The sequence below is a fragment of the Saimiri boliviensis genome, chromosome 1, assembly GCF_048565385.1.
Source record: "Saimiri boliviensis isolate mSaiBol1 chromosome 1, mSaiBol1.pri, whole genome shotgun sequence".
Classification (NCBI taxonomy): Eukaryota; Metazoa; Chordata; class Mammalia; order Primates; family Cebidae; genus Saimiri; species Saimiri boliviensis.
In genome coordinates, this window is record NC_133449.1 from 147,236,333 (window position 1) to 147,263,138 (window position 26,806).

Genomic DNA, 26,806 nt, shown 5'->3' on the forward strand with positions numbered 1-26,806 from the left:
GAAATCTAGAATCTGTACTACAGAGAATCCCCTCCCCTTTCCAGGCTTTATCTCGATCTAGGGGAGATTTAACTAAGTCTGGAAACTTTTAAGGCCTTATAAGAGACATTTATCATCTATTTTATATAGTAAGAACCTTAACCCAGACACTTCTTTCTATTGATTCCGCGTTGTCTTTTGTTTAATTTTTAATTAAAAAAATTTTTTGTAGGCCAGGCGCGGTGGCTCAAGCCTGTGATCCCAGCACTTTGGGAGGCCGAGGCGGGTGGATCACAAGGTCGAGAGATCAAGACCAACCTGGTCAACATGGTGAAACCCCGTCTCTACTAAAAATACAAAAAATTAGCTGGGCATGGTGGCGCATGCCTGTAATCCCAGCTACTCAGGAGGCTGAGGCAGGAGAATTGCCTGAACCCAGGAGGCGGAGGTTGCGGTGAGCCGAGATCGTGCCATTGCACTCCAGCCTGGGTAACAAGAGGGAAACTCCGTCTCAAAAAAAAAAAATTTTTTTTGTTATATAAAATTCCAGGTCTTTGGATAATAACTTAATTCTTTTAACCAATTGAATATCAGAAAAAAAAAAAATTTTTTTTTAAACAGATTCTTGCTCTGTCACCCAGGCAGTGGATGACCTCTGCTCACTACAACCTCCATTTCCCTGTTCAAGCTATTCTCATGCCTCAGCCTCCCGAGTAGCTGGAATTACAGGTGTGCCACCATACCCAGCTAATTTTCTTTTTTTTTTTGAGACGGAGTCTCACACTGTCACCCAGGCTGTAGTGCAGTGGCACTATCTCGGCTCCACCTCCTGGATTCAAGCAATTCTCCTGCCTCAGCCTCCCAAGTAGCTGGGACTACAGGTGTGCATCACCATACTCAGTTAATTTTTTTGTATTTTTATTAGACAGGAGGTTTCACTATGTTGGCCACCATGGTCTCGATCTCCTAACCTCGTGATTCACCTGCCTCGGGCTCCCAAAGTGCTGGGATTACACACACGAGCCACCGCACCCGGCCACCATACCCAGCTGATTTTAGTATTTTTAGTAGTCAGGGTTTCACCATTTTGGTCCAGGCTGATCTCGAACTCCTGATCTCAAGTGATCTACCCATGTTGGCTTTCCAAAGTGCTGGAATTACAGGTATGAGCCACCATGCACCGTGCCAATCAGAAAAATCTTTGAATTCGCCTATGACCTGTAAGCTCCACCCTCCACTGGAAGGAACCAGTGCATACCTTGCTCATATTGATTAATGTCTGATGTCTCCCTAAACCATATAAAACCAATCTGTAACGAAACTGCTTCGGGTCCATGTTCTCAGGACCTCCAGGGACTGTGTCACAGGTCATGGTTCTCACATTAGAGGTGGCAAATCTGTACAGGTCTGCACCAACCTCAATTCTTGCCTTATCAGAAGAAAGAATTATACTGAGGAGGTCTGAAAGAAAAATATCTTGAGTCCCCCAAATCACTAAGCTAAAGGGAAAAGTCAAACTGGGGACTGCTTACAGAAAACCTGCTCCTGTTCTTTCAAAGTCACCCCTTTGATCCCCAAGATAAATGGATATCTGATTGCCTCCTTTGGAGAGGCTAATCAGAAACTCAAAAGAGTGCAACCATTTGTCTCTTATCCATCTATGACCAGGATGCCCTCTCTCCATCTTTCCAGACCCAGCCAATGTTCTTCTTACATATGTTGACTGCTCTTATGTCTCCCTAAAATGTATAAAACTAAACTGTGCTCTGACCACCTTGGGGACGTGTCTTTGGGACCTCCTGAGGCTGTGTCATGCCATCAACATTGTCAAAATAAACTTTCTAAATTAACTGAGACCTTTCTCAGATTTTGAGGGTTCATATTTTGGTAACCACAGAAGAATTCTGAGTGGAGGTGCCCCTGATCTTTGACAAATCTGTTGGTGCTTGGTACCAGCTTGAGCTATCTTTATTGCTCAAACCAGTAGGACAATTTGCTAAGGCCTGGAAGCACCCCCTCCAGAGAATCCCTGATCTCTCAAACTTTCAAGATCTAAAGCTTATTTTGCTGTACAACTCCTTTTGTGGGGGAGTTTTACTTGCTTTTAACACAAGGAAGGTAAGCTTTTCCTGCTTCCAAGATGTTAGAAGGGAGGTAACTCCTTTATGGTGTTTGAGCTCACATCCAACAGGGAAAGATGAGAGGGTTTTTTTTTTTTTTTTCCTGCTTCTAGGACGGTAAAGAGCAGTATTCAGCCTGAGATCCATCCATCCCTAGGTAAGTAGCTGAACTGGGGTAGTCTTGGCTTAAGTTAACATAAACCACAAGCTGGTTTTAATTTCTCCTTACCACTAGAGAGCTGAGTCATCATTAAATCATGTGATTATTTGTTCTGCTTAACGGTTTTGTTGTTGTTGTTTGTTCTGTCTTTGTTGTTGTTTCAGTCTTTTTCCCACTGGGCTTGACCAACATTGGAAAAAAATGCTTGGTGCCACAAAGAAGAACTAGCACTCAGGCAAAAAGTTTTCTTAGCAAGGCAATTAACTTTTCTGCAGAAGGGTGCTGCCTATGTCAGTCACAATCACAAGAGCATACCAAACAAAGGAGAGAAGGGGTTTGTATCCCTAACACAGTTCCTGTCCCTTTGTCCTTCCCCTATTGGATAGGATTGCACCACACAATCTAAGCTGATCCTGGTTGGCTAAGACTTAAAATTTTCTGCATATGATAAGCCGTGCACTTTGTAAGGGAAGGAGGGGGTGGGAGTGGTTTGTCTGTTATAGCACAAGGCATGTATGGACATGTCTGGGCACGTCAGGGCATAACTAGAGTGGGAGGGTGGTTTGCAAGCTGGAGACAAGAATGTACAAGGAAGCGGGGCTTTTGAGCATTGGATAAAAACATTACACAATTAAACCTTTTGAAGAGCAATTCATTATTCCTAACAATTTTCCCTTTGTCTTTTGATAATTCTTCCTCTTCATATTTTTGTAGTATGATTTGGCTTTGTTGCTCTCCTTGATCGTTTAAGAATAAGAACTTATCGACTGGGCGCGGTGGCTCAAGCCTGTAATCCCAGCACTTTGGGAGGCCGAGGCGGGTGGATCACGAGGTCGAGAGATCGAGACCATCCTGGTCAACAAGGTTAAACCCCGTCTCTACTAAAAATACAAAAAACTAGCTGGGCATGGTGGCACGTGCCTGTAATCCCAGCTACTTAGGAGGCTGAGGCAGGAGAATTGCCTGAACCCAGGAGGCGGAGGTTGCGGTGAGCCGAGATCGCGCCATTGCACTCCAGCCTGGGTAACAAGAGCGAAACTCCGTCTCAAAAAAAAAAAAAAGAATAAGAACTTATCTGAGTGTGGAAGAGAAGGGGTAAGGGAGGGTTTTGTGAGAGCTGTTTCTATAAGTCTTGACATTAACCCCCAGATACAGGATATGATGCAGCATCCTACAAAAATGAGGACATTTATGACAATTGCAAGAGAGGTTAATATTGAAGGCATAAGTCCCTTCCATTTGCCAAATCACCTTTCCATAAGACTTGTGAGGGGTCATTTATTCCAGAATTCTTGGCTAACTCATTTGGTAAGGAGGTAAGGCCTTGTAAGGCCTTTGTAATTGTTCCATCGGGGGCTGTGTTGTTAGGGATAAAAGTACAGCAATGGATTCCAATCATGACACAGACTCCACCTTTTTTTGCTAACATCATGTCAAGGGCTATTCTATTTTCCCAGGCCATTTGGCTGGTGGGGCCTAATTGTTCAGCTGTTCTATTAATAGCATCTCTGATGTAATTGACAAATCACTGTTGATTGTAGGAGATGTAGTTTTATCCAATCTACATTTTTGTTTATAGTTGACCACCAAAACAGTGCAGATTCAAATCCTGTAGCTGTTTGATTTTGAGCTTTAAATTCATCTGGTACCCCTCATGGGACCCCAACAGCGTCTATATAAATGTGAGGTTCAAAAGACTCATGAGGAGCAATTCTTTGTATTTGATTCCTTTTCCGGTTATGTTGACAGAATGCCAGGGTGAAAGGGATGGCCAATTGGACCAGAAGCAAGTGCCACTCCAGCTACTTGGCAGCGTACCTAATAGTAGTGCACCGCAATACCACTATACATCTGCTCAGGAATGAACAAGGGCAACTTGAGTGGTAACCTCTTGGAAAGGCTTGGTTTCACTGCATTCTTTTAGGTCTCTGAGAAGTGTTAATGCTCCCCTCCCCCCTCCATGAGAGACACGAGATAAAATTAGCATCCAGGGCTAGAGGCCAGATGACCCTTGGGGGCTGACCTGCAGAGCCTTTAACTTCAGGGAATAGCAGTGAGAGTGAGAGATTCTTGCATGCCTCATTGCCCCAGTCTATGGGGATCTGAAAGAGACCTACCGTGCAGCTCATGCCCAGTCAGTCAGAAGACTATCCAAGTGGGAGGGGGACTATGTGAACCTTTGGCCTGCCTGCCGCACGAGTGTAACAGTCACTTTTGTTTAATGTATTAACAGAATATTTACTCCATTCCAGCCAGGCATTCGCATCTCGGTATCCCATTTCAGTCGCTAAAGTTTGTTTTAAATCTTTAACTTCCATGATGTCTACAACAGTTTATTATTGGGTATGAAAAGAGTAACTGTTTGATTGGAAGAAGAAGGTTTAGAAGGAGGAGGAAGGGAAGCAGGTGGAGGAGCAATGAAGCGCGTCTTAAAGGATCCTGTAGGGTCTGTCTGTTCTAGGAGCATCAGCTCCTAGGCCGTTAGAGGCCACCTAAAGTGGGGTTAGTGTCAGTAGAGGTGGGGACAGTGGTGGAGATTTGCACAGGGTTACGTTGTTGGAGCTGACAATTAGAGGGAGTTCGTAAAGTGGATGTAGGGTTTTTAACTCAACCTCCTCCTGGGGAGGTCCAGCCTTGACACTTGGTGTTCCAGACTCCAACCGTAACAGAACCTCCACTGACTGCCCTGTGCCCTTCTGGTGAGTCACTTTTATAGGCAGTTATTTTTTCTGGAAGGGCAAAGGTACTTTTCTGAAGAGGCTTTTTTTGGCTCTGGAGATCTCCACAGGGCACGACAAGCATCAAAGGTAATGGTTTGTGGAGAATTAGACCTAGTTACATTGAGAAGATGTGAGGTACCTGGGGAGAGGAGGAAAAGGAGGAAGAGACAAATCAAACCTTTCTTTTCAACATTACTCTGGTTGGGGTGGGCTCCGGAATGGTGGTCCATGATTCTGGAGAGGGTGATGCCTTTTTGACTCAGATATAATGAATCCATCCTTTGTCAGCAGTCCACAAAGCCCTTTCAGTTGTTAGGAGTCCTAGATAAGGTCCTTCCCAGATGGGTTCGAGCTTTCCCTCTTTCCCACCTCTAACGAGTATGTGGTCTCTGGGCCGGTGGTGGTGGACCGGAAATTCAAGGGGTGGCGTTTGTGCTAGAAGATCTTAAGTCCTGAGGGAAAAAAAGGTGGTGACAAACCTAATATATAGTTTTTGAGAAACTGATGTTTTATTACAAATGTAGAGAGGTTAGCAGTGGAATTTAGATAACGCAGCCCATAGATCATTTTATAAGAAGCAGATTTAAGGAAGTAAGGAGTTTTACCTGTCCAACATGTGGGCCTTAACTTAAAGTCCCTCCCTAATAAATTAGTTCCTGCTTTGAGAAGTAACAATAACTTAGTAATGGCTGACTTACTTTTATACATATATTTTTAAGTTTGTTTAAGAATTCCGTGGGCCCTTTATCTTTCCCTTGTTTTACATTAAATGCTTGGGAAATATTTTGGGTTCGAGGTACTGATTCCCAAATTCCTTTAATTATCATATCCCTGAGGTTTTTTATGTTTTCTTGGTGGGCTCCCATTGAGAGTCCTGGGCTGAGAATTTTTGCTCTGCTGCAGGCATATTTTGGTTAGGAGGATGTTCCCATTATAGTTCTCTCCTTTCCTGAGAAGAGAATACCTAAAATAGACATTAATTCAGCCCAAGTGTACAGTTGTGGCCCCAGAATTGGTCGATTTGATTTGCTACTCCATAGGGATCATTTAAGAGTGGTTTGAGCTCTCTTTTTAAGCTTCAGACTTCTGAGCTGGTTAAGGGAGTGCCTATAAAGCCAACGCTCCATCCTCCTAGAGGCACTTCCCTTAAGGAAAAGAGGGTTGGAGCAGATTCTTTGGTGGTATCAGGGAAAGACAAATCTTGAATATCTTTTTTACATTGTTCTGTCTCACGCTGAAGTCTTCCTGGGGGAAGGCATTTGGGTTGGGGACAGACTTGAGAGTCAGGATTATAAGGGGGGCAGGAACAACATGAGCAGAGGAAGGGCTAGGGGCGGGGGCACTTGCTTGAGCGGGAGGGAGGTTAGAGGCATTTGGCCGAGGAAGGTGGTCTAAAGAGTCCTAAGTGTTGGTGGACTTTTTGGGGTTAGTGATCTCAAATGCCTGAGGGGAAGTAGTCCCTGGCTTGTCTCCTGAAGCTTTTAGAGCAGGTGTCCCCAAACTTTTTACACAGGGGGCCAGTTCACTGTCCCTCAGACTGTTGGAGGGCTGAAAAGAGTGCAACCATTTGTCTCTTATCCATCTATGACCAGGATGCCCTCTCTCCATCTTTCCAGACCCAGCCAATGTTCTTCTTACATATGTTGACTGCTCTTATGTCTCCCCAAAATGTATAAAACTAAACTGTGCTCTGACCACCTTGGGGACGTGTCTTTGGGACCTCCTGAGGCTGTGTCATGCCATCAACATTGTCAAAATAAACTTTCTAAATTAACTGAGACCTTTCTCAGATTTTGAGGGTTCATATTTTGGTAACCACAGAAGAATTCTGAGTGGAGGTGCCCCTGATCTTTGACAAATCTGTTGGTGCTTGGTACCAGCTTGAGCTATCTTTATTGCTCAAACCAGTAGGACAATTTGCTAAGACCTGGAAGCACCCCCTCCAGAGAATCCCTGATCTCTCAAACTTTCAAGATCTAAAGCTTATTTTGCTGTACAACTCCTTTTGTGGGGGAGTTTTACTTGCTTTTAACACAAGGAAGGTAAGCTTTTCCTGCTTCCAAGATGTTGGAAGGGAGGTAACTCCTTTATGGTGTTTGAGCTCACATCCAACAGGGAAAGATGAGAGGGTTTTTTTTCCTGCTTCTAGGACGGTAAAGAGCAGTATTCAGCCTGAGATCCATCCCTAGGTAAGTAGCTGAACTGGGGTAGTCTTGGCTTAAGTTAACATAAACCACAAGCTGGTTTTAATTTCTCCTTACCACTAGAGAGCTGAGTCATCATTAAATCATGTGATTATTTGTTCTGCTTAACGGTTTTGTTGTTGTTGTTTGTTCTGTCTTTGTTGTTGTTTCAGTCTTTTTCCCACTGGGCTTGACCAACATTGGAAAAAAATGCTTGGTGCCACAAAGAAGAACTAGCACTCAGGCAAAAAGTTTTCTTAGCAAGGCAATTAACTTTTCTGCAGAAGGGTGCTGCCTATGTCAGTCACAATCACAAGAGCACACCAAACAAAAAGAGAAGGGGTTTGTATCCCTAACACAGTTCCCGTCCCTGTGTCCTTCCCCTATTGGCTAGGGTTGGACCTCACAAACTAAGCTGGTCCCAGTTGGCTAAGACTTAAACTTTTCTAAATGTGGTAAGCACACGATTTGTATGGGAAGGAGGGGATGAGAGTGGTTTGTCCATTATAGCACAAGGCATGTCTGGACATGTCTGGGCATGTCAGGGCACAACTAGAGTGGGAGGGTAGTTTGCAGGCTAGAAACAAAAGAGTAAAGGAGGTTAGGCTTCTGAACGAAGGATAAGAACATTACACAAACCTTTTGGAAGGAACTCGTAATTCCTAACACACACACACACACACACACACACACACACACAATGATGTGATTGGGGTGAAGAAATGAGAAGAAATTGCTTGTTTACACTCTTGGGATTCCAGAAAGAAAAACAGAGGTTTCTCCCAAAAGGGAGCCTGGTGCCTTCTCTGTTTTCTTTAATGAACCCCAAGGTATTATAAACTATTTTAGGTCCCTCATGTTGTAGAGGGTGCAAGAGGGACCTAAAATAGTTTATAATAGGAATGTTAGGAATCAAGTTGATTCCTAACAATCGACTTGATCAAATCCAAAGGAAATTCCAAATTATGGAGAACAAGGCCTCTGAAGTGGCTAAATTCACACACACACACACACACACACACACACACACACACGAGATTATGTGATTGGGGGTGAAAAATGGCCAAAAAGTTAAAAAAAGAGGAAAGGTGGCCGGGCGCGGTGGCTCAAGCCTGTAATCCCAGCACTTTGGGAGGCTGAGGCAGGTGGATCACGAGGTCAAGAGCTTGAGACCATCCTGGTCAACAAGGTGAAACCCCATCTCTACTAAAAACACAAAAAATCAGCTGGGCATGGTGGCACATGCCTGTAATCCCAGCTACTCAGGAGGCTGAGGCAGGAGAATTGCCTGAACCCAGGAGGCGGAGGTTGCGGTGAGCCGAGATCGCGCCATTGCACTCCAGCCTGGATAACAAGAGTGAAACTCTGTCTCAAAAAAAAAAAAAAAAAAAAAAAAAAAAGAGGAAAGGTATTTTTACTACTAAAAGGCTTTACTTACATAACGAGGCCACTGTTTTGCTAGCCAGGCCAAACTGAGAGAGCAATAGCTGTACTTCTGAAATAGCAGCAGTTTGTCCTAGCTGAAATACGGTAATGAGATTTTAAAAGATTTTTTTAAAGGAGCTCAATGATTATGAATCAGCTTAATTAAAAGCTAACATCCAAGGTTTGTGTGTGTATTGTGTGCGTGTGTATGTGTGCGTTTGTATGTGTTTATATTTAAAAGGCCTTCATGTTTTTGTTTTTCTCCAAGGATCTTGGCTTTTTTTGATTAAAAGTTGTTTTTTTTTTTTTTTTGAGACGGAGTTTCGCTCTTGTTGCCCATGCTGAAGTGCAATGGCGCGATCTCGGCTCACCGCAACCTCCGCCTCCTGGGTTCAGGCAATTCTCCTGCCTCAGCCTCCTGAGTAGCTGGGATTACAGGCACGCTCCACCATGCCCAGCTAATTTTTAGTATTTTTTTTTTTTTTTTTTTTTTTTTGAGACGGAGTTTCGCTCTTGCTACCCAGGCTGGAGAGCAATGGCACGATCTCGGCTCACCGCAACCTCCGCCTCCTGGGTTCAGGCAATTCTCCTGCCTCAGCCTCCTGAGTAGCTGGGATTACAGGCACGCGCCACCATGCCCAGCTAATTTTTTGTATTTTTAGTAGAGACGGGGTTTCACTGTGTTGACCAGGATGGTCTCGATCTCTTGACCTCGTGATCCACCCGCCTCGGCCTCCCAAAGTGCTGGGATTACAGGCTTGAGCCACCGCGCCCGGCAATTTTTAGTATTTTTAGTAGAGACAGGGTTTCACCATGTTGACCAGGATGGTCTCGATCTCTTGACCTCGTGATCCACCCGCCTCAGCTTCCCAAAGTACTGGGATTACAGGCTTGAGCCACTGCGCCCGGCCGATTAAAAGTTTTTTTCTTCTCAGCTGACTGAATTCTTTTTTCTTCATTTACTTCTGCTGGCTCTGTTTTCTCTTGTACCCTCTGCGGCATGAGGGACCTAAAATAGTTTGTAATAGCTTAGAGTTCCTTAAAGAAAATGGAGAAGGTGCGAGACTCCCTTTTGGGGAGAAACCTTTTTTTTTCCTTATGGAATCCCAAGAGTGTAAACAGACAGGTTCGTCTCATATCTTAAGCTGCTTACTTTTGTATCCTGTTACCTGTTTTTGTTGTTGTTGTTTTTGACTAAAATAGTTATTTTAAGAGAGGTTACCTTTGGGTTTTTAAGAAAGACTATGGTGTAGACACTTAGAAATGTCTGTTTAAAAAAAGGTTTTTTTATAAGTGCATGTAAAAGCATCACATGATCTAACTTCATAATAATTCTCTGTTCTTGGAGACCCAGGATTTAGTGAAGCCTCTGTCCAGAGCTGAGAGATCCAGTTAAAAGATAGGTAGTTCTTATCTAAATAAAATAGTCTCCTTATACAGTCTTATGATAGATTTTTATGATTTTATGTTTGATTTGGCATCCATCTTTAATCTCCCTCTAGTGCCACCAGACTTTTTCTCTCTGTACCTTATGATGTAAATTTTGCTATTTGATTTTCACCTGAGTTGTTTCCTTTAATATGCAGACTTAAGGCTATTTAGCTCACAACTGCCTAGGGTTATGAAACAGTTTATCAATAATCTGAGTAAATCTATAAGATGTACTTCTTTCAGCAGGCCTAATACATCTATGTATTTATGTGTTGTGTATACAATGCTTCACTAGTGAAAATATATGAAAGAGCTCTAATTAACTGGCTTAAGAAAATAAAACTGCTTTAATGAAATACTTTACCAGGAAAAAAAGGCTAGTCAAATGTTTTTCAAGTTTATGTAACTTAAGTAAAATTGTTTTTTTTTTTTTTTTTTTTGAGACAGAGTTTCACTCTTGTTACCCAGGCTGGAGTGCAATGGCGCGATCTCGGCTCACCGCAACCTCCGCCTCCTGGGTTCAGGCAATTCTCCTGCCTCAGCCTCCTGAGTAGCTGGGATTACAGGCACGCACCACCATGCCCAGCTAATTTTTTTGTATTTTTAGTAGAGACGGGGTTTCACCATGTTGACCAGGATGGTCTCGATCTCTTGACCTTGTGATCCACCCGCCTCGGCCTCCCAAAGTGCTGGGATTATAGGCTTGAGCCACCGTGCCCGGCCTGTAAAATTGTTAATAAATAAGCTAGCCTTAAAATTATTGGTAAAATAATATTACAAATGTCTTAAAAATTGCCAGTATACATTTTTGTTTCCATTTGTTAAGCAATTTCATACTTATCCCTGCCAAATACTATAAGGTGTCAAAATTCGTCATAGGGGTTACAAGACTCTAAACCCAGATCAAAACAGAATGATCTTTGCTTGTGTAGTCTTTAATAAATAAGACATTAATATTGGTTTAATAAAAATAGCTACAACTTAAATTTACTAAGATTACCGTAACTTCTCATCTTGCGGCTTTAGGCAATCCAGTTCACCGGCAATAGGGTTTGTTTTGAAAAAGGACTGTTATCATCTTTGTTTCAAAGCCAAACTATAAGTTCCTCCCAAAGTTAGTTCTGCCTACGCCCAGGAATGAACAAGGACAGCTTGGAGGTTAGAAGCAGGATGGAGTCAGTTAGTTCCAATCTTTTTCACCGTCCCAGTTACAATTCTGCAGTGGCAGTTCCATAATTTTAAATAATGACAATCACAGTTTTAATAAATAATCTAGGTAAATGATAAAAATATAATAAGTAAATGTAAGAGGATGAATACTTGTAGACAAAGTCATCATAGTTTAGAATCTAAAATTAAATAATTGATACTTTATTATTTGGGTATTCTCCAATGAAAATATATTTGGGCCGAGTGCAGCGACTCATTCCTGTAATCCTAGCACTTTGGGAGGCCAAGGCACGTGGATCACTTGAAGTCAAAAGTTCAAGACCAGCCTGGCCAACATGGTGAAACCCCATCTCTGCTAAAAAATGCAAAAATTAGCTGGGCATGGTGGTGCACAACTGTAGTCCCAACGACTCAGGAGGCTGATGCAGGAGACTTGCTTGAACCCAGGAAGTGGAGGTTGCAGTGAGCCAAGATTGTGCCACTGCACTACAGCCTGGGTGACAGGGAGACTCTGTCTAAAAAAAGAATACACACACAAACACACACACACATATTTGCTGGAAAAAATTCTTTTTTTTTTTTTTTTGAGACAGAATCTCGCTCTGTTGCCCAGGCTGGAGTGCAGTGGTGTGATCTCAGCTCACCACAACCTCTGCCTCCCATGTTCAAGTGATTCTCCTGCCTCAGACTCCTGGGTAGTTGGGACTACAAGCACATGCCACCAAGACTGGCTAATTTTTGTATTTTTAGTAGAGATGGGGTTTTGCTATGTTGGCCAGGTTGGTTTCGAACTCCTGACCTTGTGGTCCACCCATTTAGCCCTCCCAAAGTGCTGGGATTACATGTGTGAGTCACCACGCCCAGCCAAAAACATTCTTTCTCAAAAACAAAAAAAGTGCATCTTTTTTAAAAGGGTGAACAATTTTTGTCTAATTCAAAGCTTTTTTTTGAGATGGAGTCTTGCTCTGTTGCCCAGGCAGTACAGTGGTACAATCTCAGCTCACTGCAACCTCTGCCTTCCAGAGTCAAGCAATTCTGCTGCCTCAGCCTCCCAAGTACCTGGGATTACAGGCACCCATCACCACTCCCAGCTAATTTTGGTATTTTTTAATAGAGACAGGGTTTTGCCATGTTAGCCAGGCTGATCTCAAATTCCTGACCTCAAGTGATCCACCCTCCTCAGCCTCCCAAAGTACTGGGACTACAGGTGTGAGCCACTATGCCCACCCTCAGAGCTTATTTAAAGGTCATAAATAAAAGAAAGTAAAAGGAACCAGGAGATAAAAGAGGTATTAAAAAAGTTATAAAAATAAAGAAGTTTTTTTTTTTTTTTTTTGGTAAGAAAGCTTGAAGAGAAATAATTTCATATGAGAGAGAATCTTGTATGATAGATTTAGTGCTAAAGTAAAATGACTGGTTGTTTAAGAAAGAAGGATGGGCCAGGCATAGTGGCTGACACCTATAGAATCCCAGCACTTTGGGAGGCCAAGGCGGGCAGATCACCTGACGTCAGGAGTTCAAGACCAGCCTGGCCAACATGGAGAAACCCCGTCTCTACTAAAAATACAAAATTAGCCAGGCATGGTGGTGCGTGCCTGTAATCCCAGCTACTTGGGAGACTAAGGCAGGAGAATTGCTTAAACTCAGGAGGTGGAGGTTGCAGTGAGCTGAGATCACGCCATTTTACTCCAGTGTGGACAACAAGAGCAAACTTCATCTCAAAAAACAAAAAAAAAAGAAAAGAAAACACTTGGGAGGAAAAGCCTAAACTTGTCATTCAGTACCTCACAAAAACAATCGCTTTAAAACATGGCAAGGAGAAGAGAATCATTGCTAATATTTGGCCAAAAAAATTGTTCTTAAACATTGACTTTTCTCTGGTTCTGAGTCCAGATAAAGGAACAGAAAATTGGGTGAAAGCTGGCTAAACAAATTGGGTCATTCTTGTCTTAACCAACTAAATCAGGGTTGAGAGGTCAGGAAAGAAAGCACTTGGGGCACATAGCGCTTATTTTAAGAGATAAATTATCTGTGCATAGTAGCTCACGCCTCTAATCCCAGTGCTTTGGGAAGCCAAGGTTTGGGAGGATTGCTTGAGGCCAGGAGTTTAGACCATGCTGGGCAGGATAGGGAGACATCGTCTCTACAAAATAAACAAGTTAATTTTTTTAAAAAAGGAAACAAAAAAGCTGCACCACAGTGGCCCAAGTCTCTAATCCCAGCTTTTTGGGAGACTGAGGCAGGTGGATCATTTGAGGTAGGAGTTCAAGACCAGCCTGGCCAACACGGTGAAATCCCATCTCCAGTGAAAATGCAAAAATTACCTGGGCTTGGTGGTGGGTGCTTGTAGTCCCAGCTACTCAGGAGGCCTGAAGCAGGTGAATCGCTTGAACCCAGGAGGTGGAGGTTGCAGTGAGCTGAGATTGTGCCATTGCACTGCAGCTTACACAACAGAGTGAGACTCCCCTCAAAAAAAAAAAAAAAAAAAAAAAAAAAAGGAAAGAAAGAAAAAGGAAAAATAAATAAGTTTTCTTCGGGGCCAGCTGCTGAAATGACCTGCTATAACCCTAAGACCAGTTGGACCTAGTAGCTGCTGAAGCGACCTGCCATGCTTCTAAGATTGGTTAACCTCCTGTTGTACTCACTAATCTGAGCTTGCCAGCTCCCAAAAGCATCTCTAGCACCAGTGAGCTGCTTTTAAAACAATCTGTAATATTTCTCTTGCTCACAAAATTCCCAAACTTCACTTTGTTCTTCTGACATACTGAAGACTACCCAGTCTGTGTAGATGCCTCAAATTACAATTCTTGCTTCCTCAATAAAATTTATTTTATTTTTATTTTTTGACACAGTCTTGCCCAGGCTGGAGTGCAGTGGTGCGATCTCGGCTCACTGCAAACTTGGCCTCTCAGGTCAAATGATTCTCCTGCCTCAGCCTCCCAAGTATCTGGGACTATAGGTGTCCAGCACCACACTTGGCTAATTTTTGTCTTTTTGGTAGAGATGGGGTTTCACCATTTTGGCCAGGCTGGTCTTGAACTCCTGACCTCAAGTGATCTGCCCATATTTGCCTCCCAAAGTCCTGGAATTATAGGCCTGAGCCACTGCACCCAGCCCCGAAATAAAACATTTTAAATTTAGAGATTCATCTCTATATTTTATTTGACTTTGACAATTTGTATACAAATTTTAACAGGAAAATCCAGACCATTTGGAAATTTCTTAGAACAACCCAGTGTTTTCAACAACTAAATGGCAAAGAAAAAAAAGATATGGAGTGGAAATGTATACATTAAAAGACATCAGACAATCTGAGTATGTGGATTCATTTGACCTTTTTTTTTTTTTTTGAGACGGAGTCTTGCTCTGTTGCCAGGCTGGACTGTAGCAGCACGATCTGAGTTCACTGCAACCTCCACCTCGACGGTTCAAGCGATTCTTTTGTGTCAGCCTCCCAAGTAGCTGGGACTGCAGGCTATTGTAGGTTCATTCTTGTTATAGCCAGCTAAATCAGAGTTGAGAGTGCCACCATGCCCGGCTAATTTTTGTATTTTTAATAGGATGGGGTTTCACCATGTTGACCAGGATGGTCTCGATCTCTTGACCTCATGATTCACCTGCCTTGGCCTCCCAAAGTTCTGGGATTACAGGCGTGAGCCACCGAATCCCAGCCTGTGTTTTTGGTTCGTTTGTTTTTGAGATGGAGTCTTACTCTGGAGTGCAATGGCAGGATCTCAGCTCACTGCCACCTCCACCCCTCAAGTTCAAGCAATTCTTCTGCCTTAGCCTCCTGAGTAGCTGGGATTACAGGTGCCTGTCACCACACCTGACTGGTTTTTGTATTTTTAGTAGAGCCTGGGTTTTTTTTTTTTTTTTTTTTTTTTTTTTTTTTTTGAGACGGGGTTTCGCTCTTGTTACCCAGGCTGGAGTGCAATGGCACGATCTCGGCTCACTGCAACCTCCGCCTCCTGGGTTCAAGCAAGTCTCCTGCCTCAGCCTCCCTAGTAGCTGGGACGACAGGCACGTGCCACCATGCCCAGCTAATTTTTGTATTTTTTTAGTAGAGACGGGGTTTCACCATGTTGACCAGGATGGTCTCGATCGCTTGACCTCGTGATCCACCCGCCTCGGCCTCCCAAAGTGCTGGGATTACAGGCGTGAGCCACCGCGCCCGGCCTTAGAGCCTGGGTTTTACCATGTTGGCCAGGCTGGTCTTGAACTCCTGACCTCAAGTGATCCACCCCCCTTGGCCTCCTAAATTGCTGGGATTACAGGTATGAGCCACCACGCCCAATTTGGATCTTGAGTTTTAAAAATCTGAAGAAATGTATAAAGTTTATGAAAAGAATTTGGGGGCCAGACATGGTGGCTCACACCTATAATCTCAGCACTTTAGGAGGCTGAAATGGGAAGATTGCTTGAGGCCAGGAGTTCAAGACGAGTTTGGGCAACAAACCGGGACAATGAAGTTTGACTGGATATTTGAGTAATAGTAAGGAAATACTGTGGGGTTTTTTTTGTCGTTGTTTTTTGTTTTTTGTTGAGAGTCTCACTTTGTCACCCAGGCTGGAGTGCAGTGGCATGATCTTGGCTCACTGCAACCTCTACCTCCTGGGTTCAAGCGATTCTTTTGCCTTAGCCTCCCAAGTGGCTAAGGGCACTCCTACAGGCACATGCCATCACACCTGGCTAATGTTTTGTGTGCATTTTTAGTAGAGATGGGATTTTACCATATTGGCTAGGCTGGTCTTGAGCTCCTGATCTCAGATGATTCACCCACCTCAGCCTCCCAAAGTGCTGGGATTACAGGTGTAAGCCACCGTGCCTGGCCCTGTTAATATTTTATGTGTGATAATATTGTTACTACGTTTAAAGTATGATCTACACATCCTGGGATCTCCAAGACCTTTTCTGGGGATCCAGGAGGTCGAAACTTTTTTTTTTTTTTTTGAGACAGGGTCTTACTCTGTCGCCCAGGCTGGAGTGCAGAGGCACAATCAGAGCTCACTGCAGCCTCAACCTCCTGGGCTCAAGTGATCCTCCCACCTTGGCTTCCACAGTAGCTGGAACTACAGGCGCATGCCACCGTACCTACCTAATTTTTGGTTTTTTTTTTTGGTAGAGATGTTTTTCCATGTTACCCAGGCTTGTCTCAAACTCCTGGACTCAAGGGATGTGCCTGCTTTGGCCTCCCAAAATGCTAGGATTATAGGCATGAGCCACTGCACATTATCAAACCACAAATGTGGTGGTTTGATACTGTATAATAAAATGGTTAAACTGTATTTTTTTCTCTCTCTCTTTTTTTTTTTTTGAGATGGAGTCTTGTTCTGTTGCCTAGGCTGGAGTGCAGTAGTGCAATGTCAGCTCACTGCAACCTCCACCTCCCAGGTTCAAGCAATTCTCATGCCTCAGCCTCCCTGGTAGCTGGGACTACAAGTGCCCGCCACCATGCCCAGCTAATTTTTTTGTATTTTTAGAAGAGACAGGGTTTTACCATTTTGGTCAAGGGACTTGAACTCCTGACCTCAGGTGATCTGCCCACCTTGGCCTCCCGAAGTGCTGGGATTACAGGCATGAGCCACTGTGTCCGGCCGAACCTGTATTATTCAAATAAGCAAGACATGATGTTACAAAATCATGAACGGATAAAAGATCCATCTACAGTGTAAGAAATACCAGTGGATTTTAATGCAGCAGAGAACAAAATTCACAGTGATTATGTGCAGTGACATGTCGTTGTGCCCATAGTGATACCACTTTAGCAAGTAAATCAAAATAAAAAAATTTTTAATATACTGTGAACAAACCACATTTTTATTTATGCTTTGAGATCTTTGCTTCATTTTAAACTGTCACTTTTTTTTTTTTCTTTGAGACAGAGTCTCTCTCTGTAGCCTGGTCTGGAGTGCAGTTGCACAATCTCAGCTCTTGCAGCCTCTGACTTCTGGGCTCAGCAGTTCTCGTTCCTCAGCCTCCTGAGTAGCTGAGGAAGCGTGTGCCATCATGCCCGTCTAAGTTTTTGTATTTTTAATAAAGATGGAATTTCACCATGTTGGTCAGGCTCGTCTCAAACTCCTGCCTTCAGGCGATCCACCCGCCCTGGCCTCCTAGCGTGCTGGGATTACGGGCATGAGCCACTGCGCCGAACCAGCAATGGGTTTTTCAAAAACACCCTCTACACTTGCCCTTGATTTTTCTTTCTTTCTTTCTTTCTTTTTTCTTATTTTACAGTCTTATTACTGATTTCCCTCTAAAGAAACCCAAATAAATGTGGAGCTGACTCATTATCTATAGAGTAAGGAATCACAAAGTACCACAGTCATGTAACAAAAGCAAAAAAAAAAAAAAAAAGGCAATTGTTTTATCTTTCAACTGTTGATGTTATGTACAGTCTTTCATAAGAAGCATAGCTGTGCATTCATGAGCTGATTGCATTAACTTCTAGAATTTAAGAAACGAGCACATCTAAGTATATGGATACTCTCTTATAAAGTAAAAGCAAGCATTTTCTATTTTAAAATTTTTATTTCTTTGTAAAACAAAGGTCTCCTAGAAGTCAAATAAGAAAATATACCAAACTCAAAGCACTATTATGTCGTGAAACAAGGAAGACTCTGAAGTAGAAGTCAAGCAATATAATCTACAGTTTGAGGTATTACCAGCAACCATAGCATCCTGCAAGTAAGATCTATTTTTTTTTTTAAGTCTCAACTTCCAAAAAAATAATCCATTCTCTAAAATCAGATGTGTAACTATGACCAACAGAAGACACCCAAACTTCTGTCATGGTAACAGAGTAAATGCTTTTACTAAAAGCTGCCAACGTTTCTATCAGTAGTAACCGTAAGGAGGCCACCGGTTGTAACCATAATGTCCATATTGGTGGGGCTAGTAAGGTTCTTGTCTGTGTTGCGGTAATAGTTACCCCACGATCGCCCATGCCACTGATTGGATCGATTGTCACTTGGCCACCTACATCTGTTGTCCCTGCCTCTGAACTGTTACCTGGCAATCAGTTGTTTCTGTTTCTTTGGTTCCCACCAGCTCTGCTATTCCATTCCTCAACAATTGGAGGGGACTCAGGAGGGCATTTTAGGTATTCCTGATATTCCTTGTCATCTTCTGTGAATCTACTAGCAAACATCTCTTCAAAGTTTGGAACAGCTTCGGCAGTGTCAGTCATTCTGAAATTCCCAAAGATTTGAGGCAGCTGTATTGCTTAATGTTTAGGTTGTTTAAATCCGCGAAGGGCTGTCTCTATCCAGCTCGGGCTGAACCCCGCCCTCGGGACACTAAGAGGCCACAGGAGAGGTGGTCTCTAGCCAACTATGCCGTGGAACTCCAGACCACTCCAGCCCTCCAATGTAGCGGAGCCCCTTCTGCTAGAATCCCACCCTTGATTTTTTAAGGAAAATTAATAGAGGACAGCGTGATTGTGAATTTTACAAGGTCTTGAAAAGCACAGCCCACACACATGGTGCTTACTCAGTGCTGTTACACATAAGGCAGTTAGGGGAATTTATCTTGTGCTTATGTGTTGGGGGGTTCTCCATTCTCTTCATGTATTTCAGTGTTTGGTCTTTTTTAAATGTGCATAGTTTTTTACAAAAATAGGATTACAATCCATGTATTCTTATGTGATCTGTATTATTTTATTTCTCAATGAAATAACCCCCATGTGGTTAGTACACATTATCCTTTTTTTTTTTTTTTTTTTTTTTTTTTTTTTTTTTTTTTTTGAGACAGAGTCTTGCTCTGTCACCCAGGCTGGAGAGCAGTGGTGCAATATCAGCTCACTGCAACCTCCACCTCTCGGCTTCAAGAGATTCTGCCTCAGTCTCCTGAGTAGCTGGTACTACAGGTGTGCACCACCATGCCTGGGTAATTTTTGTATTTTTAGTAGGGATGGGGTTTCACCATGTTGACCAGGCTGGTCTCAAACTCCTGACCTTGTGATCCACCTACCTCGACCTCCCAAAGTGCTGGGATTACAGGTGTGAGCCACTGTGCCTGGCCTCTTTCTTTCTATCTATCTTTTTTTTTTTTTTTTTTTTTTTTTTTAAGAAACAGTTTCTCATTCTATCACCCAGGCTGGAGTACAGTGGCACAATCATAGCTTGGCTTGTTTCACTTAGTGTATTTTCAAGTTTTAATCACATGGTAGCAAGTACCAGAACATCACTCTTTGATATGGCTGAATAATAATACACTGTATCTATTAATTAGCTGGTGGACACTTAGGTTGTCTTCACCTGTGGATATTGTGAATAATGCTGCTATGAACATTGGTGTAAACAGTTTTCTATGAACCTGTTTGAGGCTCTCATTTTAATTAAAAGCTATCTGCTGGTCTCAGGCTCCCAAAGTGCTGGGATTACAGGTGTGAGCCACTGAACCTGGCCAGGCGCGAGTGATATTTAACTGTAGGTTCACCAGTTTTAGCAAATACACTGTTCTGGTGTGGGATATTGACTTTGGGGAGGTTGTGTGTGCTGGGGGACAAGAGTTATAAGGGAATTCAATGTACTTTCTGCTCAAATTTTGCTGAGAAACTAAAACTGTTCTAAAAATAAAGGATAAAAGGAACCGAGGGTGAAGGGGAAGTGGGAAGATGGTGGCCAAGGGGTACACAGTCTGTTTGCAACACGAGTAGCTCTGAAGATATGCACAACTATGTGACAATAGTTGACAATACTGTATACTTGAAATTTGCTAAGAAGATAGATCTTTTGTCTGTTCTCATCAGACAAAAAAAAATAGTAACTGTGAGGTGATGCACATGTTAATTAGTTTGATTATGGTGAATATTTCCCGATGTATATATCAAGTTGTACACTTTAAATACATAGATCCACCATACCTCAATAATGTGGCACGAGAAAAAAGGCTAAAAAGCTAGTTGCAGCACATGATACCTTTATGTCCAGTTTTGTAACAAAAACAAAAAAAATCAAAGTGTGAACTTAACGTTACCCGCAGTTATCTTTAGAGTGTGAAATTATGGATACTGCCTTCTTTAATTTTGTACATATATATATATATATATATTTTTTTTTTTTTTTGAGACGGAGTTTCGCTCTTGTTACCCAGGCTAGAGTGCAATGGCTCGATCTCGGCTCACCGCAACCTCCGCCTCCTGGGGTCAGGCAATTCTCCTGCCTCAGCCTCCTGAGTAGCTGGGATTACAGGCACGTGCCACTATGCCCAGCTAATTTTTTGCACTTTTAGTAGAGACGGGGTTTCACCATGTTGACCAGGATGGTCTCCATCTCTCGACCTCGTGATCCACCCGCCTCGGCCTCCCAAAGTGCTGGGATTACAGGCTTGAGCCACCGCGCCCGGCGCCATATATTCTAATTTAAATACAATTACAGATTTGTGTAATGTTTAAAAGTCAAGTTGTTGCATTTAAGGGGGAGGTGGTGAATTGTAATTCACGATTCACTTGGAAACAACAGTGCAGGCCAAGGGATTATTTTGGTCAGCTCATCGGACCTCCTAACAAAGAGTAGACTTTCCTGAGAGTCCCTAACGCCGTGGCCCCGGAGTCTTGTGGGAAGTGTAGTCCGCAGTGTCGATGACCCACCCCTCCGAGGACACTGGGAACGGCGCGCGCCCCTGTATCTGCGCATGTGCAATGCTGCGAGCGCGCCGGTGGCCGCCCTTCCCCCACCACCAGCTGCGAGTGGGTGACAGAGCCCCCGTCTCCGCGCGTCTTCACCGGCCCGCGCCGTGACCCGCTGTGGCACTGGGCCAGGAGTGGAGGCTGCGCCCCTCCAGGTATGAGGGGGGTTTCCAGGTGGCTCCGCGCGGCCTGGGGCCGAGGGTATGGAGATGAGGGATGGGCTCGTGCCCGCGCAGGGTGGGAGCCCAAACTTCGGCGACTCGTAGGCGGCGGTGACCCTTAGGGCGGTGTCCGGGGTTGCCCAGCGTCCTCCTCCGAGCGGGGCCGGCGGGGCACGCCTGGCCGAACGTGCGAGGACGGGAACGGCGGAAGGGAGGCGGCTGCGAGGCTTCGCCTTCTCTTTGTCAGAAGATGCGCCTCAGACAGGCGGTGAGGGGTTCGGGCCGCACGGGAGCGAGTCCGGAAGCCCCGACGTGCGCGCGCTCCCAGGACCAGGCCCCGGCGGGGCGGGGAGGGGGCGGGGCCAGACACCTGGCCACGCCCCTATGCCCAGGGCCTCGCGGGTTAGAGGGAGGTCTGGGATCCTGGGCAGGTGCCAGTGGTGAAGGAGCGCGGTGATCCCTTTGTCAGGGAGTCTTTAGTGAGGTGTCCCCTTGATCCTCGCGTCCACCCCGTGACTTCCGCCGTTGTCATCTCCGTCCCAACCCCAGGAACACCGGAGGCTCAGAAGGGAGAAGTGATTTCCCCGAGGTCTCACAACCCGGTGCTACTTTGTGAGCAGCAGATATTTTTTTCTTTATCTTTTGATTTTACTCGCTGGTAGATTTTGCTATGTGCACGTTTTGAATTTCTCTCGGATGGAATTTTATGTTCTTTCCGTTTTTGGCACCCAAAAGTGTTCACTACTTTGAAATACGAAAGTTTTCCCATAATTTTGGTACAGTCACGCTCTGTATAACTATGTGGCTGTCAGCGAGAGACCTCATGTAAAATGGTGGTCCCATGTGATTGTAATGCTATATTTTTTATTGTACATTTCTTTTTCTTTTTTATTTTTTTTTTGGGGGGGGGATAGGATCTCACTGAGTCACCCAGACTGGAGTGCAGTGGTGCGATCACAGCTTGCATCTCCAGGGTTCAAGGGATCCTCCCACCTCAGCCTCCCGAGTAGCTGAGACTGCTAGTGCCTGCCACCATGCCCACCACCATGCCCAGCTAATTTTTTAAATTTTTGGTAGAGAGGAGGTCTCAGTAGGTTTCCCAGGCTGGTCTCAAGCTCCTGGGCTCAAGCGATCCTCTTGCCTTGGCCTCCAGTGTGCTGGGATTACAGGCGTGAGCCACGGTGTCCGGCCGATTCTACCTTTTCTATGTTTAAATACACAAATAGTTGCCATTGTGGTACAGCTTCCTACAGTATTCAGTACAGTAACAAGCTGCTCAGATTTGTAGCCTAGGAGCAATAGGTGTATGGCTAGGTGTGTAGTGGTCTATACCGACATCTGTGTTAGCACACTCTGATCTTAACACAATAACGAAATTGAAATTGCATAATGACACATTTCTCAGAACCTATCTCTGTCATTATGTGATTCATGACTGTACTTGAGGAGCAATTGTATTAAAAAAAAGTGTTGATATTTTTAATGTGATCTGGTTAGTGGTTAGGTTAAATTAGGGGGAACTGACACCTTTATGGGTCTTCTCATACGCCTTACCATTTGTTTCAGACCTTTTTGGTTTTTCACCCTCAGCAACATTTTATAATCTTGGTAAAATATATATGTTTTTAATAATTGTGTAGTGTTTTACTGCTAATAGAGATAGAATCTCTTTACTATTATTTTTTTCCCTTCTATGTGTTGGTATTTCCCACTTATTTTGTGTATTTGGGATTTCTCCCCCACCTATTTATTCTTGATTAGTTGAGCTAGTATCTATTTTTATTATCAAAAGATTCACCCTTTGTAATGTCTAGTATTTGTAATAGGGCCTCCTGAATCACTCTAGACATTGGTTACTGTGTATCCTTTTTGTTTTCTTGGCCAGTTTGCCTAGCAGTTTCTCAGCATTATTGATCTTTTCAAATAACCAGCTTTTGGTTTTATTACATTTCTCAATTGCTTGCCTGTTTTCAGTTTTAGTGATTTCTGCTCTTCATGATTTCCTTCCATATGCTTGCTTTGGGTTTAATTCCCTGTTTTTTTTTCCTTTCTGATTTTATAAGATGGAAGCTGAGGCAATTAATTGAAATTCTTCTTCCTCTTCTCCTCCTCCTCCTTTCTCCTCCTTCCTCCTCTCTTCTTCCTTTTTTTTTTCTTGCTTTTTTTTTTATTTTGGAGACAGTTTTGCTCCGTGACCCAGGCTGGAGTACAGTGGCGTGAACACAGCTTCCTTTAGCACTGATCTCCTGGGCTTAATCGATCCCCCCTCCTTAGCCTCTCAAGTAGTTGGGACTACAAGTGCATTCCACCATACCCAACTGAAACCTTTCTTTTCTAAAAGTAACAATTTATTAATGTAACTGTTCCTCTAAATACTACTTTAGCTACATCACTCAAATTTTTATGTATTTCCTTTTTTTTTTTTTTTTTTTTTGAGATGGAGTCTCTGTCACCAGGCTGGAGTGCAGTGGTGCAATCTCGGCTTACTGCAGCCTTCACCTCCCAGGTTCAAGCGATTCTCCTGCTTCACCCTCCCAAGTAGCTGGGATTACAGGCATGCCCCACCATGCCTAGCTAATTTTTGTATTTTTAGTAGAGATGGGGTTTCACCGTGTTGGCCAGCATTGTCTCGATCTCTTGACCTCGTGATGCCCCCACCTCGGCCTCCCAAAGTGCTGGTATTATAGGTGTGAGCCACCGACTCCAGCTTTTTTTTTTTTTTTTTTATTCTTTTGAGACAGAGTCTCGCTCTGTTACCCAGGCCAGAGTACAGTGGCGCAATCTCTACTCACTGTAAACTCTACCTCCCCATTTCAAGCAATTTTCCCACCTGAGCCTCCTGAGTAGCTGGGATTCCAGGCACCCACCACCAAGCCCGGCTAATTTTTGTATGTTTAGTGGAGATGGGGGTTTCACCCTGTTGGCCAGGCTGGTCCTCAACTCTTGACCTTGAGTGATCCACCCACCTTGGCCTTCCAAAGTTTTGGGATCATAGGCGTGAACCACCGTGCCCAGCCTTTATGTTGTATTTTCATTACCATTCAGTTCTTTTTTTTTTTTAACTTCTTTTGTGACTTCTTTTTTTTTTTTTTTTAAATAAGAAAAAGAATAAAGAAGAGGAAGAAAGAGGAAGAGGGAGAGAGGATGGGGGTATTGCTTTATTGCCCGGGCTAGAATGCAATCTAAATATGGGTATGCCCATAATTGTCCTTAATAATGGAGATATAAAAGAAAATGAGGGAAGAGAATAACAAACAAGGAGCCAACCAACATTTCGTTTAAACTTCTAAGTTGATATGATGTGGTACTGATCTACGTATTCCTGTATTGGGTGCGTATATATTTAGGATCTTTAGCTCTTCTTGTTGTTGCATTGATCCTTTTATCATTATATAATGTCCTTCTTTGCTTCTTTTGATCTTTGTTGCTTAATTGTAACTTCTGCTTTTTATTTATTTATTTTAGCTCTCTGGTTGGTTGGTAAATCCTTCTCCATCCCTTGTTTTGAGTCTTTGTGTATACTTGAATGTGAGATGGGTTTGGATGCAGCATACTGATGGGTTTTAGTTTTTTATTCAAATTGCCTGTCTGTCTTTGGATTGGGGGATTTAGTCAATTTAAATTTAGAATTAATAATAATATATGTGAGTTTAATACTGCCATTTAATATTAGCTGGCTATTTTGCCCATTAGTTGATGTAAATTCTTCATTATATTAATGCTCTTTTTGGTATTTTTTTAGAAAGGCTGATACTGTTTGTTCCTTTCTATGTGTAGTGGTTCTTTCAGAAGCTCTTGTAAAGCAGGCCTGGTGGTGATGAAATCTCTGAGTGCTTGCTTATTCACAAAAAACTTTATTTTTCCTTCACTTGTGAAACTTAGTTTGGCTGGATGTGAAATTCTGGGTTGAAAGTTCTTTTCTTTAAGGATGTTGAATATTGGTCCCCACTCTCTTCTGGCTTGTAGGGTTTCTGCTGAGAGATCTGCTGTAAGTCCGATACGCTTCCCTTTGTGGATAACCTGACCTTTCTCTCTGGCTGCCCTTAGTATTTTCTCCTTCATTTCAACCCTGGTGAATCTGACGATTATGTGCTCTTTTTGAGGAATATCTCTGTGGTGTTCTCTGTATTACCTGGAGTTGAATATTATCCTGCCTTACTAGGTTGGGAAAATTTTCCTGTATAATGTCCTGAAGCGTATTTTCCAGCTTGGATTCATTCTCTTCGTCACATTCAGGTACACCTATCAAGCGTAGATTAGGTCTTTTCACATAGTCCCATATTTCTTGGAGACTTTGCTCATTCCTTTTTATCCTTTTTTCTCTAATCTTGTCTTCTTGTTTTATTTCACTGAGTTGGTCTTCGACCTCTGATATCCTTTCTTCTGTTTGATCAATTCGGCTGTTAAAACTTGTGCATACTTCACGAAGTTCTCGTATTGTGTTTTTCAGCTCCATCAATTCACTTATACTCCTCTCTAAATTGTGTATTCTTGTTAACATTTCGTCAAATCTTTTTTCAAAGTTCTTAGTTTCTTTGGATTGGTTTAAAACAAGTTCTTTTAATTCACAGAAGTTTCTCATTATCCACATTTTGAAGCCTGCTTCTGTAATTGGAACACCCTCGTTCTCCATCAAGCCTTGTTCCGTTGCTGATGAGGAACTATGATCCTCCGCTGAGGGAGAGGCGTTCTGATCTTGGGTATTCTCAGCCTTTTTTGGCTGTTTTCTTCCCTTCGTTGTAGATTTATCCATCTGTGGTCTTTGTATTTACCGTCTTTGTAATTGGTTTTCTGAGTGGACGTCCGACTTACTGATTCTCAGCGACGAAATCTGAGCAGCCCACTGCGCCGACCAAATCAGTGGCGTTAAGATTAATAGTGCTTTTCTGATTCTGCACCAAGAACCGACGCTCCAAGGCGCCGGCAAAACCGCCTCGCCGGTCACAAGAGTCGCGCTGGCAACGTGGGGCTCCTCCGCTGGGAATCTCCTGGTGCCTGAGCAACAAGAATTCATGTAAAGGTGTGGCGTCCTCTCGTTCTTTGCGCTTTCACTGGGAGCTACAATCCCGAGCTGCTACTGGTCAGCCATCTTGGATGACTTCATTTTTTACCCTTTAGTTATTCAGATTGTATTGCCTAATTTCCATGTCTTTGGAGATTCTCCAGATCTTTTTATATTATTGATTTATAGTTTAATTCTGATTTGGTCAGAATACTATGTTACAAATTTCAATTCTTTTAAATTTATTGTGGTTTGTTTTTGTATTTTTGTTTCCTTTTGTTTTAGTAGAGACAGGGTTTTACCTTGTTGGCCAGGCTGGTCTCAAACTCCTGGTCTCAGTGATCTGCTGGCCTTGGCCTCCAAAAGGGCTTTACTGGTGGGAACCACTGTGCCACGCCTGATGTGATTTAAGTTCAAGGATATGATGATCTGTCTGGGTAACTGTTCCATGTGTATGTGAATAAATGCTGGGCTGTTGATAGTAGAATCTTCCTTGATTGATTGAGACAGGGTCTCTCTGTTGCCCAAGCTGGTGTGCACTTGTTCAGTCACAGCTGACTGCAACCTCAAACCTTTTGCCTTAGCCTCCCTAGTAGCTAAGATTCGAGGTCTTTTGTCTCAACCTCCAGAGTAGCTAGGACTCCAGGTGTGCACCCTGATCCTTTTGTCTCAGCCTCCTGAGTAGCTAGGACTCCAGGTATGCACCGCCACACTCTGATTTTCTGTATTTTTTGTAGAGATGAGGTTTTGCCATACTGCCTAGGCTTGTCTCAAACCCCTGGGCTCAAACACCCACCTTTGCCTCTCAAAGTTCTGGGATTACAGGC

At 43.3% G+C, this 26,806-nt stretch overlaps 1 protein-coding gene and 1 pseudogene across 4 annotated transcripts in view; one reads left to right on the forward strand and one right to left on the reverse strand.

The window, feature by feature from the left end:
* The first annotated feature begins 527 nt into the window (after positions 1-527).
* The window catches only part of ZFP1 (ZFP1 zinc finger protein), a 45,056-nt gene continuing 18,777 nt past the window's right edge, over positions 528-26,806 (forward strand). For 2 of the 4 annotated variants that reach the window (XM_003939908.3, XM_074406400.1), the window contains exon 1: positions 20,879-20,971. The gene's annotated coding sequence lies outside the window, so the exon portion shown is untranslated. Of the gene's footprint in view, positions 2,257-20,878; positions 20,972-26,806 lie in introns of those variants that run through there. The other 2 variants (XM_074406407.1, XM_039463557.2) reach the window with 2 other exon arrangements.
* LOC101042540 (RNA guanine-N7 methyltransferase-activating subunit-like protein) lies at positions 17,821-18,499 on the reverse strand (annotated as a pseudogene).